Source organism: Dasypus novemcinctus, chromosome 11, assembly GCF_030445035.2.
Source record: "Dasypus novemcinctus isolate mDasNov1 chromosome 11, mDasNov1.1.hap2, whole genome shotgun sequence".
Classification (NCBI taxonomy): Eukaryota; Metazoa; Chordata; class Mammalia; order Cingulata; family Dasypodidae; genus Dasypus; species Dasypus novemcinctus.
In genome coordinates this window covers 22,621,730-22,640,615 of record NC_080683.1, presented here as the reverse complement: position 1 = coordinate 22,640,615, position 18,886 = coordinate 22,621,730, and the positions used below count along the sequence as shown (strand labels likewise).

Here is an 18,886-nt window from a genome sequence, read left to right as displayed (position 1 = left end):
AGTGTTGCCCTGTATGCAAATTGGCAAGGCAACTTCTGTCTTTTCCTCAGTGTCTACATGCTTTCTTTTTCTTTTTTCTTTCTTAATTATTAAGCTTATCTTCACGAAAGTTTTAGATCACAGTAATTCATATATACAATATACAGTAATCCCACATATCCAACATAAATACCCTTTTCCCTTCCACAGCAATAATCTTTTTACATGTTCATACTGTATTTACTGAAACTGATGTACAGATATTGAGACAATAGCTTTCAAACAAGGTAACATTTGGGTTTGCATTGTGGTTTATATTTCAGACTATACAATTTTCTAAATTTTTAGTTATCTATGTTTTACATTGTGATTTACATTTTAGCCTATCAGCCCCTATACATTTTTCATGTAATTTAACTTGTCTTATATCCATCCTTGCATAATCTTGTGGAACACTTCTATTGCCTTCACAGTTACATTGATTCCATCTATTCAATACCTCTTTCCCCCTCCCCTCAGGGTCCACAGTGACAGTCAATCTTCATTGCTTGAAGGGCCATGTTCAGAGATACTTGCAACAGTGTTGAGGGTTTGACATGCTCTAATGCCCTAATGCATTGGGAGCCACCATTTCTCTCAAGAGATACATTTCCCTCTATTTGAGAACATCAGTCCTTTCCAGGATGTGGGTATACCTTCACTCTCATTACATGGATCTCTATCCAATGATATAACCCACTATGGCAAAATGAGCACTCACACACTCCCTAGAAGCCTGTCCTGTGTCAGATTATCCCCTTTAAGCATATTAAACAGGTAACCTTCCTTATTATATTTTTGAAAAAGTTTTCTCAGCATTATAGTCTCAACCAAACCCCTCACCATCTCCTATGTTCATATGTTCCCTCCCCCTCCCCCCAATTTCTTGGGCAATATTACCCATCCTCCCATCCCTAGGCCCCCTCAAGCCCGCAAAGCCCCACCCAAAGATAGCCCTATTCCCCCATTTTATCCCTTCCTTGTACAAATACTTACCTCCAGTTTATCATAGATTTCACCCATGTAGGTGTCAGCTTACATCCTTCCTCTAACCCCAATTTCCTTTAAGCCTATCATCCAGTCTCTAGCTCTCTGAGGCAGCTTGGTTTACTTATTTCATATCATTGAGGTCATGTAGTATTTGTCCTTCAATGCCTGGCTTGCTTCACTCAACATAAGGTTCTCAAGATTCATCCATGTTACCACATATGTTTGTAGTATATTCATTCTTAAAGCTGAGTAGTATTCCATTGTATGTACATACCACATTTTATTTATCCATTCATCTGTTGATGGGCATTTGGGTTGATTCCAACTTTCAGCAATAGTGAACAATGCTGCTATGAACATTGCTGTGCATATATCAGTATTTGTCCTTGTTTTCAGTTCTACCTGGTATATACCCAGCAGTGGAATTGCTGCATCATGTGGCAAATCTATAGTTAGTTTTTTGAGAAACTGCCAAACTGTCCTCCAGAATGGCTGGATCCTTCTGCATTCCCACCAGCAGTGTATGAGTGTTCCCATTCCTCCACATCCTCATCAGCATTTGCAGTCTTCTGTTTTTTTCATAGCTGCCAATCTTATGGGAGTAAGATGGTATCTCATTGCAGTTTTGATTTGCATTTCCCTGATAGCTAGAGATTTGGAGCCTTTTTTCATGTGCTTTTTAGCCATTTGTATTTCTTCTTCGGAGAAGTGTCTGTGGAAATCTTTTTCTCATTTTTTAAATAGGTTGTCTTTTTATTTTCGAGATATAGGAGTTCTTTATATATGCAGGTTATAAGTCTCCTATCAGATATACAGTTACCAAATATTTTCTCCCATTGTGTAGGCTCTCTTTTTACTTTCTTGACAATCTGCTTTGAGGTGCAGAAGGCTTTAATTTTGAGGAAGTCCCATTTATCTATTTGTTCTTTTGCTGCTCATGCTTTTGGTGTGAAGTTCATGAAGCCATTTCATATTACAGGGTCCAATAGATGCTTCCCTACACTGCTTTCCAAAATCTTTATGGTCTTGGCTCTTATATTTAGGTCTTTGATCCATCTTGAGTTGATTTTTGTATAACATGTGAGATGGTAATCCTCTTTCATTCTTTTACATATGGATATCCAGTTCTCCAGGCACCATTTGTTGAAGAGGCCATTGTCTCCCAGTTGAGAGGGTTTGGTGGCTTTATCGAATATTATATGACTATATATTTGAGGATCTATATCAGAACTCTCAATTTGGTTCCAATGGTCTGTGTGTCTCTCCTTGTGCCAATACCATGCTGTTTTCACTACTGTAGCTCTGTAGAATGTTTTGAAGTCAGGTAGTGTGATTCCTCCAATTTTGTTTTTCTTTTTCAATATATCTTTGGCTATTCGAGGCCTCTTTCCTTTCCAAATAAATTTCATAGCTAGTTTTTCTAGTTCCTTAAAGAATGCTGTGTTGATTTTTATTGGGATTGCATTGAATATGTAGATCAGTTTTGGTAGGAAGGACATCTTAATAATATTTAGTCTTCCTATCCATGAACAGGGAATATTTTTCCATTTATTTAGGTGTTCTTTAATTTTCTTGAACAGTGTTGTGTAGTTCTCTGTATATTAATTTTTTACATCTTTAGTTAAATTTATTCCTAGGTATTTGATTTTTTTATTGACTATTATAAATGGTATTTGTTCTTGATTTCCTCCTGAGCTTGCTCGTTATTGGTGTACAGAAATGCTACTGATTTTGTACATTGATCTTATAACCTGTGACTTTACTAAACTCATTTATGAGTTCTGGAAGCTTTGTTGTAGACTTCTCAGGGTGAGAAAAGAGCTTTAATTGGCTCCCTAGTGCCCACACAATAACAAGGAGTAGTGAATATAGGTAAATTAGTCTGGTATCACAATATAGGATCGAGAATGCTTAGAAGGCATGAATACAGGAGAGCTGATGGGAGACCATGGCAATGATACAGGTATAGAGAGATGAGTACTTGATCTAAGGGGGTAATAGACCATGTTTGAGATGTTCCAGGAAATTCTTTATTCCAAGTCACTCTGCAGTATCAAATAACACAAATACTAGTAAGTCTCCAGGTAATTCTCACCAAATATATCATTAGATTATGTTTATAGTTTTCCATGCTAAGCTGAAAATACGTAAATTAGTAGAAATTATCTTTATAATGTGGGATAGACTTAAGCATTGATGGAGGAGCTGATACTTTCATTTAACTTCCTAAAACCATTTAAAGTAGTGATTAAAATACCTTCAGCTGCTGTAGTTGGTGCTGGAGTTTAAGGTATACCCAGGGCACCTGAATCTCTGGACTGACCATGTGATAGCCAGGCCCTAAGCCTCAACAGACTTCAGCTCCTACACTCTGTTTATTGGACTTACCCCATTCAGCTAACATGGAGGTAAAGAAGGTCAGCCACCACACCAGGGAGCCAAGAGTGCCTACAACTGAAAGCAGGAGGATTGCATCCAACATCCATGTGGAATCCAAGCCCCTTCTTGATATAGATGTGGAGTGGACACAGCCATTCTATGGTCCACAGGATGGAGGAATAGAGTATGGATTAGAGTGGACATACTGATATTCTATTCATGAACTATTGTGATTAGTAATCGAAGAAAATGTGGCATTAGTGTGGAGAAAGTGGTCATGGTGGCTGCTGGGGGTAGGGAGTGGGAGGAAGAAATGAGATGTGGTGGTGTTTTCAGGACTTGGAGTTTTCCTGGGTGGTGCTGCAGGGACAGTTTCCGGACACTGTATGTCCTCCCATGGTCCACTGGGTGGAATGTGGGAGAGTGTGGGCTATGATGTGGACCATTGACCATGAGGTGCAGCAGTGTTCAGAGATGTATTCACCAAATGCAATGAATTTCTCATGATGATGGAGGAGATTGTTGTTATGGGGGGAGGAGTGGGGTAAGAGTGGTTGGAAGTATATGGGGACCTCATATTTTTTTAATGTAATATTAAAAAAATAAAGACAAAAAATTTTTTAAAAAAATACCTTCAGCTGGAAGTTTATTCTAAACAAGGCAGAAAGAAACTGAGGCTAGTAAGGAAGGTGGGAGTAGAGTATATCACAATGATGAATCTTTCAGGTTTTGGAGTTAGATTGCCTGGATTTGGATCCTAGTTTCACTATGTTCAAAACTCTAATTTGAACAAAACTCATCACCAAATCTTTAAGCCTCAATTTTCTCATCTAAAAAACAGGGTTAATAATAGCATTCTCAGAATGCAGACCTAGCAGCAAAAATCCTTCCACCTGGCTGACACTGGTGAACAGCCTCATCCTCTACTTTCAGCCAGCAGGGTATCTTCAGGCATCTCTAAGATCTATATGAAAATCCTGGTGGAAACTTTACATTGGGCCACAGTACAAATTGAAAAAGAAGTCTGAAAGCAGATTTTTTAAAACTCGGTTTCTGTTGGGATTGGAAACCAATGTGGAAGATGAATGACCCACACATTCTCCTCAGAGAATCTAATGTCATGGAATGTCCTTATAAAGACCAAAGTAAATTTCCATTACATCAGCCAGCAGCTCACCATGGTGTCGGTTCTGGGTGTCACAGCATGGTGCTGTGTCCTCCTACCTCCTGGGTTACTTTGGCTTTTATTGGGATCGGTTTGCTGGCTATAGGACCTACACTGGTTGGACAGCTGCCAGACAATCTAAAAGCTGGGTGAATGGACGGGTCCATCTGACTTGCTGCCAGATCTGTGTGTGAGCCCTCTCTGTACCATTCCATACCATGCCAAGCATTACAGACCCTAGAAAGGAGGCATTTGTGTTGCCCTCCATACCTCCCACATGGATATTTTGATCTTGATAACAAATGCTATGCTACGATTGGCAGGGTACATGCTGGGTTGATGGGAATCATTCAGAGAGCTAGGGTCAAGACTTGTGTGTATGTCTAGTTTGGGCACTCGGAAATGAAAGATCAAAAACCTTTTTACTAAGAGACTAAAAGAACATTTTGCTGATAAGAAAAAACTACCCATATTAATATTTCCTGAAGGAACTTGCATTAGTTATGGTGTTTAAAGAGGGAAGCTTTGAAACTCAAGGAACCATACATCCAGTTGCAATTAAGTATAACCCTCAGTTTGGTGATGCATTTTGGAACAACATGTGAGCTACCTGCTTCGAATGATGACCAGGTGGGCCATTGTCTGTGGCATATGGTACATGCCCTCCATGATCAAAGAGGAAAGGGAAGCTGCAATCCAATTTGCTAATAGGGTTTACTCTTCTGTTACCATATAAGGAGGAGTGAATGAGTGTCCCTGGAAGGGAGAGTAGCAGAATTATGGCAAGATGATTGTGGGCAATGGATCTTTCAACTCCAAATCAGAATGAATGTCACCCTGTAGATAAAACTTGGCTTTCCAGAACTAGGCCTTATAAATGGAATGTTTACTGTTTTTTATTTTGTTTTGTTTCTTGTTTTACATTCTTGTGTGTAGTTACTCTTTGGTTATGTTCCAGTGCAAATTTAAAAAGAAAAACGGAGGAGTGTATTTACAAGAAATAACAACTTGTGGCCAGTCACCTGATTTGAAAGTCAGTAGGAAATGTAAATAGTTTTTACTAGTGTGTTGGAAGAGAAATACTATTTGGTAAACTTCACCAAAGAAAAATGAGTTGATGTTAATGTATGTGTGCATTTATATGTTGGCAATTCATGAGTAAATACATATTTAGACAGCAAATGGTAGTAAAGAGCTTATTTTCCTTGTTTGTGTGCTGAAGACCTGTATCTAATTTCCTTCCTTTTCACTTGTTTATTAACCAAACACATTTTCAAATAGGAGAAGGCTTTAACAACAACAACAAATTACACCCAGTATCTTCATTGGGAGGATGAAAGTGTGGAAGTGGCACAGCCTCCACACCCCACCCCCAAGCCCTGTGGTTTGTTTTAGAACTTTCCCAATATCTTAAACAGAAAAATAAGTAGTAAAATTCACTTTTGGAAACTGAGCCTTAAATTTTTTTTTAAAGAGGAAAACACATGTTTCCTGACTCACAAAACAAGTAATATTTGATAGCACTATAATGCTTTCTTTAAATTCTGAAAGCATTTTATATCTTCTGGTAAACATGTACAGAATGTGAAATCATCTATGGTGAATATGAAAAAATACTCTATTTCTTTAAAAAATGAAAATAGCATTTACCTTATAAGCTTGACATATAAGTTAAAAGAGACAATCCATGTATATCTAAATGCAATATCTAGTATATAATAAGCATGTAATCAGTAATGCTAAAATGATTATTACTATAACTATATCAATAATACTATAATTGCTTAATGCTCTAGACCTCTTCCTGCATAAATGGTGTATATGCATACAGAGTGCCCATTGTAATCACAAGAAACCTATTCACATGGACAGAGATGATCCCGGAGTAAAATATTTCAAATATGGGCGATATTGAGAAGTCTCAAGAAAGAATTCTTAAAGCAAGGAGGCAGCCCCAGGATAGTTCAAACTTCCAGTTTTTGCTTTGTTTCTTGTTTATGCCCTGGGCAAAGAGAGAAGTTAAGACTACTACAGACTGTTTAGATGTTGCATAAGGATGAGACAACTTGGCATGGTAATAAAGAGTTTATGAGGTCTATAGCAAGACCAGGAGAACTTAGGAATAGTTCACCAAACTACTTCAAGCCTTACTACAAGTTATAAGGTGCTTTCCTTGTCATAATCTATCTTCTGCCTTCTAGATAGAAAAGAGAATATAAAGCCAAAAGATTAACAACTGTGTTAAAGTATACAAATATCTAAACACAAAGCTAAAGCTTTAGGCAAATGTAATAATAATGATGAAAATTACCAAAAAGTAGCACCTTCAAAAAAAAATATCCCTTCTTATTTCCTACCCATTTTACTTCTAAACAGAATTAAACTCTCTAGGACTGATACATCACAAAAGAAGTGTAAACCTATGTAGAGTTTCTAGGAATAAATGCTCAGTCTGCCTTTTCTAAATGATCCCCTGTGTGATTACCCGGCAGATACTCTTTGAATCACCTGAAATGAATCCCAAATCTATATCTCTAACCTTCTTTCTTCAGCTCAAGATGTAAGTATGCCAATGTATATGAGGTGCAGAGGTGCCCAAAGATGTACTTACCAAATCCAATGGATGTGTCATGATGATGGGAACGAGTGTTGTTGGGGGGGGGGGGAGAGGGGGGGTGGGGGGTGGGGTTGAATGGGACCTCACATATATATTTTTAATGTAATATTATTACAAAGTCAATAAAAAATAAAAAAATTAAAAAAAAAAAAAAAAAAAAGATGTAAGTATGCCTGTTGGAAATCTCTTATGAAAATTCTTTAGAGTCCTCAAACTCTTTCTCTTTTCCCAATCCCCTTTAGCCAGCATTCTCAGTATTGCTTAGGGTCATTGTTGGCATCATCTACTTTACAGTGAAGGAAAAGGCCTACTATCTCAACTTATCTCTCTACAAGTACATTCATTCAAGTTCATAAATAGTTCCTGTAAACCTTCTTTCCATTCTTGCTGACACTGCTTTAGTGAAATTCTCCCTGTTAGCCCTACCTGCCCCACTTCCACAACAACTATCCACCACAATGTCTGCCTTGCAGGCTAGTCCCTATCTGAATTATAGAAAAGATCAATAAGAATTGAGTCTGTTCCTATGTGTTAGGGTCTGTACTAGAACTAGGGGTTCTACTCTGAGCAAAAGAGAAGATTGGTTTTTTGAGATCTGTACCATATTAGATTTATAGGGGCTAAAATAGCAGAAACCCCAGGTTCTAATTGTCTGGGGAAGAGGGGTCCTGAAAAAATTGAATTGAGAAATTGGCATTTAAACTGGGATCTGAGGTAAGAGAAAAAGATGGGTAAGGATAATTGTGCATAGTGGGCAGGGGAGGTTGGGGAGGTAGTCGAGGCTATTTCAGGTAAAGCAAGCAGGTGAAAGCATTAAGGTCTTGAAACAGAAAGAGCAATGGCATATTGCAAGTAATTGAGAGAAGCTCAGTATGGTTGGAGAAGAAAAGAATAAGGGCACAGAAATAAAGTCATAATCTATCTGCTGAAGGAAGACATTTAGGGAAGCCAAGGTCATAAATGATAATGATAAATATATGAGAATTTACCCTGATCATAAAATGGAACAACATACAAGAGGGACTTGTTACTCCTGCTTTGTGGAGAATGGAAGGGGACAAGGACGTGTACTTCTAGACAAGTCAAAAGACTGTTGGAGCAATATAGATAGGAAATGATAGTGGCCCAGATAAAATTCCAGTAATGGAAATGAGAAGAATTGGGTGAGTCTGAGCTGTATGTGGGTGGTAGAATCTACAGGAGTTAAGACTTGATATGAGGTGGAAAGTAAGTAAGAGTAAGTAGCCCAGAAGCCCTCCTGAGATGCAACGTAGTCCGTCCTGCCCTCCACCAGGTAAAGTCCTGTACTGGTTTGCTTGCACCAGGGAACTAGTGTCACTCAGGGGTATACTTAGGATTCTAGCAAACTATGTAAATATCAGGTTGGAGGCTGACTATCAGACACAACGTTGAATGACGAATTCATTTAACTTGATTTTATAGGGAAAACATGAATGCTAGTCTTAACTTCAAACCTAAGAGGGGCTCCCTAATCACAGACTAAGCTTACTTCTCTCACATAATTCCTGCCAGGAATGTATTTCACATTTGGGCTTTTCTTTTTGATATCTCTAAAAGCTCTTTCCATGAGCTTTGATAATTAATAACCAACTCTTGCCTATTTCCAAGAACCACTGCCCAATTTTACTGTTCATGCTTTTGACCTTTGGGACATATGTTCCTACCATTCTTGCCAACCTTGGCTTCTGATTTTAGAATCTAAACTGAAGCTGTATATCACAGTCTTCAATTTTCATGTTTGAGGGATGGGGATCCTTGCATTCTTAATGCCAACGTTAATTGACCCAAATCTCCATTCCTCTTAGTGCCATTTTGGTCAACTACAGAATTTATGACAATAGTCATTCCTAATTGGCTATATTGTAACAGTCTCTTATTTGTTTCTTCTTGCTCAGGAGTTTCTTGTAAAATTATCATTCACAACTGTACCATAATAATATAAAGAAAAGAAAATTTCTAAAGTGACCATTGTTCTTAAACATGTTGATTCCTCATTCTTATAAAATACTTTCCCTATCACTTTCACAATGACCTACTCTTTTCAATGCTATTGTTACTGCCTCACATTCCAGCAGTATTCATAGATCCATGACTATTCTTGTAGAGTTTTACTTTTTAAACTCACCTTCCTCATTTTTGACATGTAAAACTCTTCCTGGTCCTTCAAAACACAGGACTATTATTATGGCCTTTCCTTTTTTCCATCTGGGGCTAAATAATTTTCCTAATATACTATATTTTAAAATAATTTTTAAAACTTTTTTTTTAGGGTGAAATAATGCTTGCTATATTCTCTGTAGTTAGAACATGGGAAAACAATTATGATTATATATTGCATATATAAATATATGCAAATATATAAAATTAAAATTTTCTAATTGAGCAGTCAAAATATTATAAATAGTTACAGGAGAATTTTTTAAAACACTAATTAAGTGTTAAAAATTCATTATGATTATGGGATCTTCAGAAAATCTTGATTAACTGGAACTCCATTAATCCAAAACCTTAGTGAACATGTACAATTATATATTTATTTTTAAGCAGAGTTACACACTGCCTTTTGTGTTCTACTCTGTATGTACGTACATCAGTCATGACCAAAAAAATATTCAGAGTTATTTTCTTATATGTCTTTATCTGGCACAGGAATGCAAGCTCCTTTGGGTAGAGATCATGTCTGAGTCATTTCCCTGTCCCTCAATATTTGGCTGTTAAGCCTCCAATAAATGACTGTTAAATTAATAAACCCACTGCAATATTCAGCATAAGCCTATAATCCAAAATCAAAGAGCATTTTATACATCTACTTTGCATTATAAAATTTCTTTGGTTAAGATACTCCTAATAAATGTTTTTGCATTTATTGCATAACATTTGATATGTTCATATCAAATTATGAGAAACTGGCTGTGAAAGGGTCTGATATGCATATATTCTAGGGATAGCACCCTTTCCATTTCTGGGTTGAGGAGGAGGGTTTTAAAGGGAAGAGTAATGTCTCTAGAATATATCCTTTCCTCAACCAACAAATTTAATATCATTTAAGTGAAAAGACAGAATTTTTATCCCATCATTTTTTAAATATTATGTTTTATTTGTTTTAAAAGATACTTAGATTACATAAAATGTTACATTAAAAAATATAAGGGATTCCCATATGCCCCACTTCCCACACCTTCCACTTTTCCCCACATTAACAACTGTTTTCATTAGGGCAGTACATTCAGTGCAATTGATGAACACATTTTGAAACACTGCCACTAAGCATGGATTATACTTTACATTGTAGTCTACACTGTCTCCCATTCAATACTGTAGGTTAGGGCCGTATTTACAATGACCTGTATCTGTTGTTGCAATGTCACTCAGGACAATTCTAAGTCCTGAAAATGTCCTCATATTACACCTCTTTGTCTCTCTCCCTGACATCAGCACCTCCAGTGGCCACTGTTGCCACATCAATGAGAAGAAGGGTCCATAATTTATGAATTAATAACTCTATGCTAGGTTCCCAATCCTCCCAGCCTAGATTAAAAAACTAGGTTCCCAATCCTCCCAGCCTAGATTAAATAGAAAGAAGTTACAGTTACCAACTTCCTTCATATCACACCATCACTTCTGGATTATGGCTAAGAATGCAAAGTGATTAACATTTCATCTCCTCTCAAAAATTAAGTAAATCACAAAGTCACAATTAAAACACCATTATTTCACCTCTTTTGAGTACATTTTCACTGGGATTCTAGGAATTGCAATGTTTTCTCAGAATTTCCAACTCTTTCAAAACTCATTTTTTTAATAATAGGTGAGGTAAACATTAAATACAAGTAATTAGAGCTTTATTATATTTGTGGACATATTATCATTAATTACTGAACGTCCTTGGCTGTTGCCTCGCTTGTTTTACAACAGAACTTCCACAGTCATAGTCAAGACTCCATAGAGTTTTTGTGTATCTTTGAAGTGATGTAAGTCTTACCCATGGAAACAATGTTCTTTTATCTCTACTTCCAAGCCAGGCCATCATCATGTTTCTTCATATCTTCATGGCTTGTGTACTCTAAGAATGCTGACCATCAGGATTATGGCCATCTTTTGCTAGAGGCATCCTTGAGCCCTTAGGGAACTGCCATCTGTCCTATAGGGAAGTAACTGAAATCTCACATCTCCCTCTCTTTCTTTCTCACACATTTGCACATTCATTCAGTCTACCCAAAAACCTTTCTTGTGTGTTGGTATGAAACATGGTTGATTCAGGCCCCCAGTATCAGAGTTGAACATTAGTCTATAAGCAAAACATTTCCATAGGTACTTGCCCTTTGTTTCTCATAGGGTTTAAAAACAGGCTGATTGGTGGATTGAATTTACCAAGTCTTTCCTCCTCAGTGGCATAACTGTCTTCTTTTCTTAAGCATAAATAAAAAGCTCTTATGTATAATAATTTATCTAAAGACATATGCACAAAAATTACAGTCCACTAGTCAGTCCTTCAATTGACTGAAGCCAAAATTGTTTTATCACTTAGTTAAGGTGGCCCTCTCTAATATTTCTTAGGAAATGGAAATGACATTTATTGGCTCTAAGACTGCTTTTTGTGACTTAATTGTGACATAGGTACCACCAGTCTCCATTTATGGAATAATTTCTGGCCATCAACAGAGTAATGATTAATAAATTGAGTTACATCCATGTAATAGAATTATATGCAGCAATGAAAATGTAAGATTTCCTCAATTGAGAAATGAAAATAATAGTTTTTTCATATGTTTTCCTCCTATTATTGAGGATTAAATTGCCTACTATTTATTAAAAACCTATCTTAGAACTCTGAACATAATAGAGTACTCAAACTATGTTATTCTTTTCCTTAATCTCTTCCTTGTTTCATACCCAAAGCAGGTCTTAAACTCCACTGAGAGTTCTGACAAACTCTGATCTTCCTCCTTTTCTCTTAATAATCCCAGTGTCACACTACTGTTTGGGCCTAGGGGTATATGATAGTATATAGCAGAGTACCTATTACTCTGATACTAACTTCCTTGTACTAACTAATCAGTTCTGTTAACTCAAGATGTCAGTCTCACGCTCAGCAATCCAGACTTCTCTCTAAAATGAATTTTTTACATACTTAAAATTTGATGACATTATAGAGCAAATTCTCCCATCTCCCCATGTAAGGGCAAGGTAGTGGAGTTGTGGATGCATGGAGGTTTAAACAAGGTAGGATAAGCATTGAGAAAAATTGCCGACAATTTGATAAGGAATAGTGGTTTTTTAGGGGTTCTAATGGACCCAAAGTAAGAAGGATTTAACTAGAAATTATAAAGATGGATGTAAGAGTCCGTTTGAACAATGAAGTACTAGTTAACATTGGATGAACACTTACTATATGCCAAGTACTATGCCAAGAACTTCATGTTCATAATCTTACTTTATCCTCACTATGAAGAAGGTTCTATTATTATCTTCCACAGACTTGGAAACTAAGACTTAAAGAGAATAATCATTTGATGAAGGTAATACTGCTAATGAATGACAAATCTCGGTCTCAAATCTCAGTCTAGTGTGAAGTAGAAAAAAAATCAAGATTTTTGGAGAAAAGAAATGAGGAGAAAAGACATTGGAAAGAAAAAAAAAGGGAACAGGAATAAAATAAATCCTTTGAGCTAAGGAAATGTGTCTTTGTAGACTCATATTACCTGTAAAATGTACTGCATATTAGGCACTTAGAAAATATTTGTTGATTGGCTGTTTCCAACACACAAACACCCCTACGAGTTCAGGAAAAAGAAAAAATTTAAAATTAGTTCATAACTAATGACTTTAATACTAACCATAGAATTCATTTTAGAGATCCAATTGTTCCAATATTCTTGGTTCAATAGCTGTTCAGAATGCATATTTCATCTTCTTTGCTTTTTTCATATAAATAGACTAACGTGGAACAGACAGTTCTTTGTGGAACTTAATGATCCAGATCTCAAGCACACTCATTTTCCAAAGAAATAATAGCATTAAAGATTAAAAGCAATTATATATGTTTTAGTCCACCCCCTTCATTTCATGCTTGAATTCTTTGTACCATTTTCCCACCAAGTAGTGACCCAACTTAGTCATGAATAACCCCTGTTTTGAATATCTGATTTTTAGTCTAGCCTCCTTTGCAACCTAAATTACTTTCTGTATACCTTTACTGTCCTGGTTCTATATCTTAAGGTCATAGTGAGCTAATTTAATTTCATATCCCAGATCCAATCTTCAAATGTCTGAAGACAACTCAACAATCTCTTGTTGAATTTTCTGCTCCTTTTGTTAAACATTCCATTTTATTGCTTATATGATATGGATTTATATCCTCATTTAATTCTGACACTACCATCTAGAAATTGCTCCAGGATTTCCATAGTATTCCATCTAAGAACACCTAGAACAGAATGCAAGATTCCAGGTAAAGTTTAACTAATACAAAACATCTTCCTTGTTTAGTATTCTTTTTTATCTACATATGCAGTTTAACCTAATTATCACTACTGCTTCTTTCACTGTATTAGCAAAACTAACATTTTCTTTCTCATTTTTATCATTTTCTTCCAAACTACATCTGCTATACAGAACATGGAAGTAAGGCAAAATGGTAGTATCTTTACTCAAAATCATATCCATTTCAGACATAATTTTGCTGATCTGTATTTTGTGAATGATTGTCCTGAAATTATATATGTCAATCAGAAGTACTTGGAAACTTTGTATATTGTCTAATATTCTATTGTTCTGGATGTTCAGTAAAACATTTTAACTCAGATTTTTGCTACCTACCATTACCTTGCAGTTGCAACATTACAATAAGTTCAGAATGTTTCCACACTCCACTGATGCAAATACTTTATTATTGACGATTACTTTGGCCAAGGTCGTAACATCACTGGAGTATCTTTCTTTTATCCATCTGAGCTCCCTTTCCTTTTCACTCCCTACCTTTTCTTTTTCTTTTTGGCTTGTTTGAATCGTTCGTAGCTATAAATATTGCTCAAGACTCAAAGAAGTGAAGGCTGCTATAGAGCAAAAGGGCTTTGCCTTTGCAATTGATTTACTTCAGAGAATACTGGAGAGCAACTTACCTCTCTTAGGTTGGACTTGGTAAAGAACTAGAATGAGTGTGTTTGGGAAAATTATCCACAATCTAAATCAGAGGATTAACTGTTCTTAAACATCACATTGTTCTATAATAGACATGAGTCCATTAATTTTTCAGTGATATAAAAGTGGTTTTTACATGTTTTTTAAAATTTCTATATCAGAATAATTTAGGAATGTAATTCTGGAGATGCTATCGTTTTTTCCTTGTGCGTTATTCTATGCCTACAAAAATCCTATTTGCCTAGCTCTCTTGTTATACCTTCAAGGTGACAATTAAATCAATCAGACTGAAATATAATTTCAAGAAAAATAAAACAGCATCTAGAGTAAGAAATCACAGAAAATATAAAGGGAGAATTACGAAAGTCCAGATGCTGATTGTATGGTCTCTTGTTTTTACAAGAGAGAGGGTGGCATAAGCTTTAGGTCTCCTGTAAGATAATTTTCTGTGCTTTCTGAACTCTTCTCCAGAGGAAAATATAGCTGAATAGAAGGAAACTAGAGTAAGGTAGGTCCTGTATTTTAAGGACTTTCTCTTACAAATCCTGTGGGTAATAACAAGCAAAGAGAGCGTACCTGTTTTTTTACCATTTATCATTCTGGTTCTCAGGCTTCCCATCTATGAAACAAAGGGTTAAATCAAGTGACTTTGGATAGTTCTTCTGCCTCTAAAGTCTATAACTCTAGGTAAGCCATTCTAGAACATATTTCCAGAACAACTCTGACACAGGCATTTTTATGTATGAATATTCTGAGATGTTTGTTTCTATGGATGCCTGGCATGGGTTGACTATAGTGTCCATTGTGTGACATTTGGCTTTGCCACTAGACAAGTGCTGTAAAAGAATGTTGCCAAGAGAAGAAGAAATAATACTATGAAAATTATATAGAATTTGCCCTTGCTTTGGCCTATCTTTCATCTCAAATACAGCAATGAGAAGTAAAGAAGTGAAGGAAGGTTCAGGGAGATCTGGATGTCAACCATGTCTTGAATTAGCCTAGAAATGTGTATATCCTGTGAAATACTGGCACATATTGCAGAGGCAGTATGCCATTTCTGTAACCTCATTTGTCCTGGAAAAGTGAAAATATTGTGGATTATCTTGCTGGCCACCAATTGCACTCTGGGGAAGTCATTATATAAGCATTTTCTAGACCTCAAATGAATCTTGTCTTGCAGGCATGAGCCTGAACATTTGTCATAGTGTTATGAAACAGCACATCTATGCAGGGGTATTGATTTCTATATTATCACTAGTGCATAGTGAATTCTTAGTTCCTTAAATTGATAAAGAAATGAGCTACCATCATAACAAGAAAAATGATCTGGTTGCTCTCATAAACTTTAACCTCCATATTTTCTTCAGCTTATGTAGTGATTTGAATAGTATACCCCCAAAATTCCTGTCGTTATGGAACCTCAGAGTGTGACATTATTTGCAAATAGGGTCTTTGCTGGTGTAATTTCTAAGCATTGTATTCCAAGCATTGGCTGAATAGTGCTGAACAAGACAACGTATATGATCTATTGTGAAAAGGGAAAAAAAAAACAAAAATCCTTTAAAGAAAAAATATAGTAACTAAAACTTTAAAATAAAAGAAACAGAAGAAAAATTTAGCACCACGCAAGAAACAGTCGAAGAAGAAATTATTGAATTAGAATGAGATCTAAATAAAATATCCAGATTTCAGCATAAAGAAAAGGTGGGGAATATGAAAGTCTAAGTGAAAACCCAGAGAGCAGTATGAGAATGAAGTCATACAACTAGATTAACCCTAAAATAGTGTATGCATTAACTAATCCATTTATTTACTTAGTACTCATTGTGGGTCAGACACTCTACTGAAGTCTTTGACAATTATAAACATGGTTAAGATGCAATCTCTATAGTTGAGGAGTACATAGTCAAGGAATTTCACAAATCATCAATCTAAAGATTCCATCATACTAAGGTAAATAATTATGTAAAAGTGAAGGTAATACTATTACAAGAAGACTAAAGTACTATGATTTGCTGTATACACACAAACACACACACACATACTTAAAAGAAAGCTAGTAAAACTTTTGCTTCATAAACCTAATTATCCCCTGAAACCACAGAGTCCCAAAAGACCATAAGGCAGTCATTTTGTAATACCAATCTTCCTCCCCAGCTAAGTTTCACTACAGAAGCCAAATAATTTTAATCATCTCTCTGAGAACAGGGATGAGGACAGGAACTAATTGTAATCTGAATCTTATATGAATTTGTATTATTGTGATACTTCATTTTACAAAATGCTATAAGAGCATTTAGAATAGAAGAACTAATTATTCTAATTGTAAGATATGAAGTAGGCTACACAGAGTGGGTGCTGTTTGGACTGGATTCTGAAGAATTAATTTGGCTTAAGATAGAGGGGTTTAATAAAATTTGAGAGAAGAGAATGTACAATTCACAGAGGCATGAATGAGCAAGGTATGCCTCCAAGGCATTTCTGGTGGAAAAAAGATAACCACAACAATTTTTCTTTCATAATGCTACCACAACAGATCCTTTTAAGAAGCCAGTCTTCTAAATTTTGTGTGCTTGTTTCCTTGTTTCATTGTTTTTTAAGTTTTTAAAAGAGTGGTAAAAACTTCTAGAGTTTAAGTTTGAAGCATATACTTGGTAGAATCAGTCTTAGTATTTGTAGGATTCCAACTGTAGTGCTCATGATGGTAGATTGAGTTAAATACCCCAATTCAGATATTTGTTCTTCATCTTCATTGATATTGCTGTGAGATTAAACCTTAGTAAATAGTACCTCTTAAAGATGCTGCTTTTAGTCATGGTGTGGCCCAACTCAATGAGGGTGGATCTTAATACGGATTATTGTAGACCTTATAAAAAGGCAGAAACAAAGTCAGTGGGAACCCAGAAAAGAAAGGAGAGGCCATCTCCATGTGATGGGAAAGCCAAGAAAGCCCAAGGATTTCCAGCTGCCAGCACCAGAATGCTACAGCCTTTGGGAATAAAGCAAACCATCTATCCTCCCAACTATGAGACAATAAATTCCCATTGCTCAAGCCAGGCCATTGCATGGTATTTGTGATAGAAACTGATAACAAATAAAGGGCTGTTCTCATCTGGTTAGAGTCATCCAAGTTCCTCCCTGTACACTCCATACAAAGAAATGTTTGACCTGAGCAGAAACAGACATGAACACAAAACTAATTACAGTGGCTTCTTTTAGAAAACAATCCCTCAGACCAGAGAAGGACAGAACAATATCACAAACTGTCATCACATCATCTTATTCTTTCTCTGTTTCCAACTATTGTTTAGTACACTTGGACTAATGCTTATTGCTGACATGTTGGCAATAAGTCATGTGTGTTACCTGAAATAAGAACAAGGCCTAGAGCTGCAGGGTGCCTAAGAGTTACCTCCTGAGAGCCTCTGTGTTGCTCATATGTGGCCAGTCTCAAAGCCAAACTCAGCATGTAAATGCATTGCCTTACCCCCAGCATGGGACATGACTCCCAGGGATGAGCCTCCCTGGCGCCGAGGGATTACTACCAAGTACCAGCTGATTATGTAACTAGAAAATGACCTTGAATAAAATGGTCAACTCGAACCAGCAGAATATCTCAATCTACATAAAATACCAGGAGTTAAAAATGCTTTTTGACCTGAATAAATGGGGGAAATGGAAAGGACAAATGAGTTTATATGGCTATGAGTTTCCAAAAAGAGCCAGGAAGTTATCAGAGGGGTTGCCCTTATGCACACCTCAGCAGAGTCTCAGAGACAGATAAAGTAGTTACAACCCCAGGTATTGGTTCTTCTGAGGGCTACAGAGACCCACAGGTTCTATGGTCATGGCAGATGTAGTTCACTGCCATATCAGTTGGAGTTTGTGTTTCTGTGTGATGGAGCTGGACTCAGATGTGATCTTTGTTCACAAGCTTCTCCTGTAACTTTTACGGGAACTGTAGTTGGTGCCGGGGTTTAATGTATACCCAGGGGACCTGAATCTCTGGACTGATCATGTGATAGCTAGACCCTGAGCCTCAACAGACTTCAGCTCCTACACTCTGGTTTATTGGACTTACCCCACACAGCTAACATGGAGGTGAAGAAGGTCAACCACCACACCAGGGGGCTAAGAGTGCCTACAACTGACAGCAGGAGAATTACATCCAGCATCCATGTGGAATCTAAGGCTCCTCTTGATATAGATGTGGAGTGGACACAACCATTCCAAGGTCCACAGGATGGAGGAATAGAGTATAGATTATAGTGGACTTACTGATATTCTATTCATGAACTATTGTGATTAATAATCAAGGAAAATGTGCATTGGTGTGGAGAAAGTGGCCATGGTGGCTGCTGGGGGTAGGGAGTGGGAGGAAGAGGTGAGATGTGGGGGCATTTTCGGGGGTTGGAGTTGTCCTGGGTGGTGCTGCAGGGACAGTTACCAGACATTGTATGCCCTCCCATGGCCCACTGGGTGGACTGTGGGAGAGTGTGGGCTATGATGTGAACCAATAACCATGAGGTGCAGTGGTGCAATGAATGTCTCAGGAT

The 18,886-nt window shown here is 36.8% G+C and overlaps 1 long non-coding RNA gene and 1 pseudogene across 2 annotated transcripts in view; one reads left to right on the top strand and one right to left on the bottom strand.

Annotated features, from left to right (window-relative positions):
* The window catches only part of LOC139439987 (uncharacterized), a 388,427-nt gene that overhangs the window by 163,472 nt on the left and 206,069 nt on the right, over nt 1-18,886 (bottom strand). The window lies entirely within an intron of this gene.
* LOC101422523 (glycerol-3-phosphate acyltransferase 3 pseudogene) lies at nt 4,473-5,288 on the top strand (annotated as a pseudogene).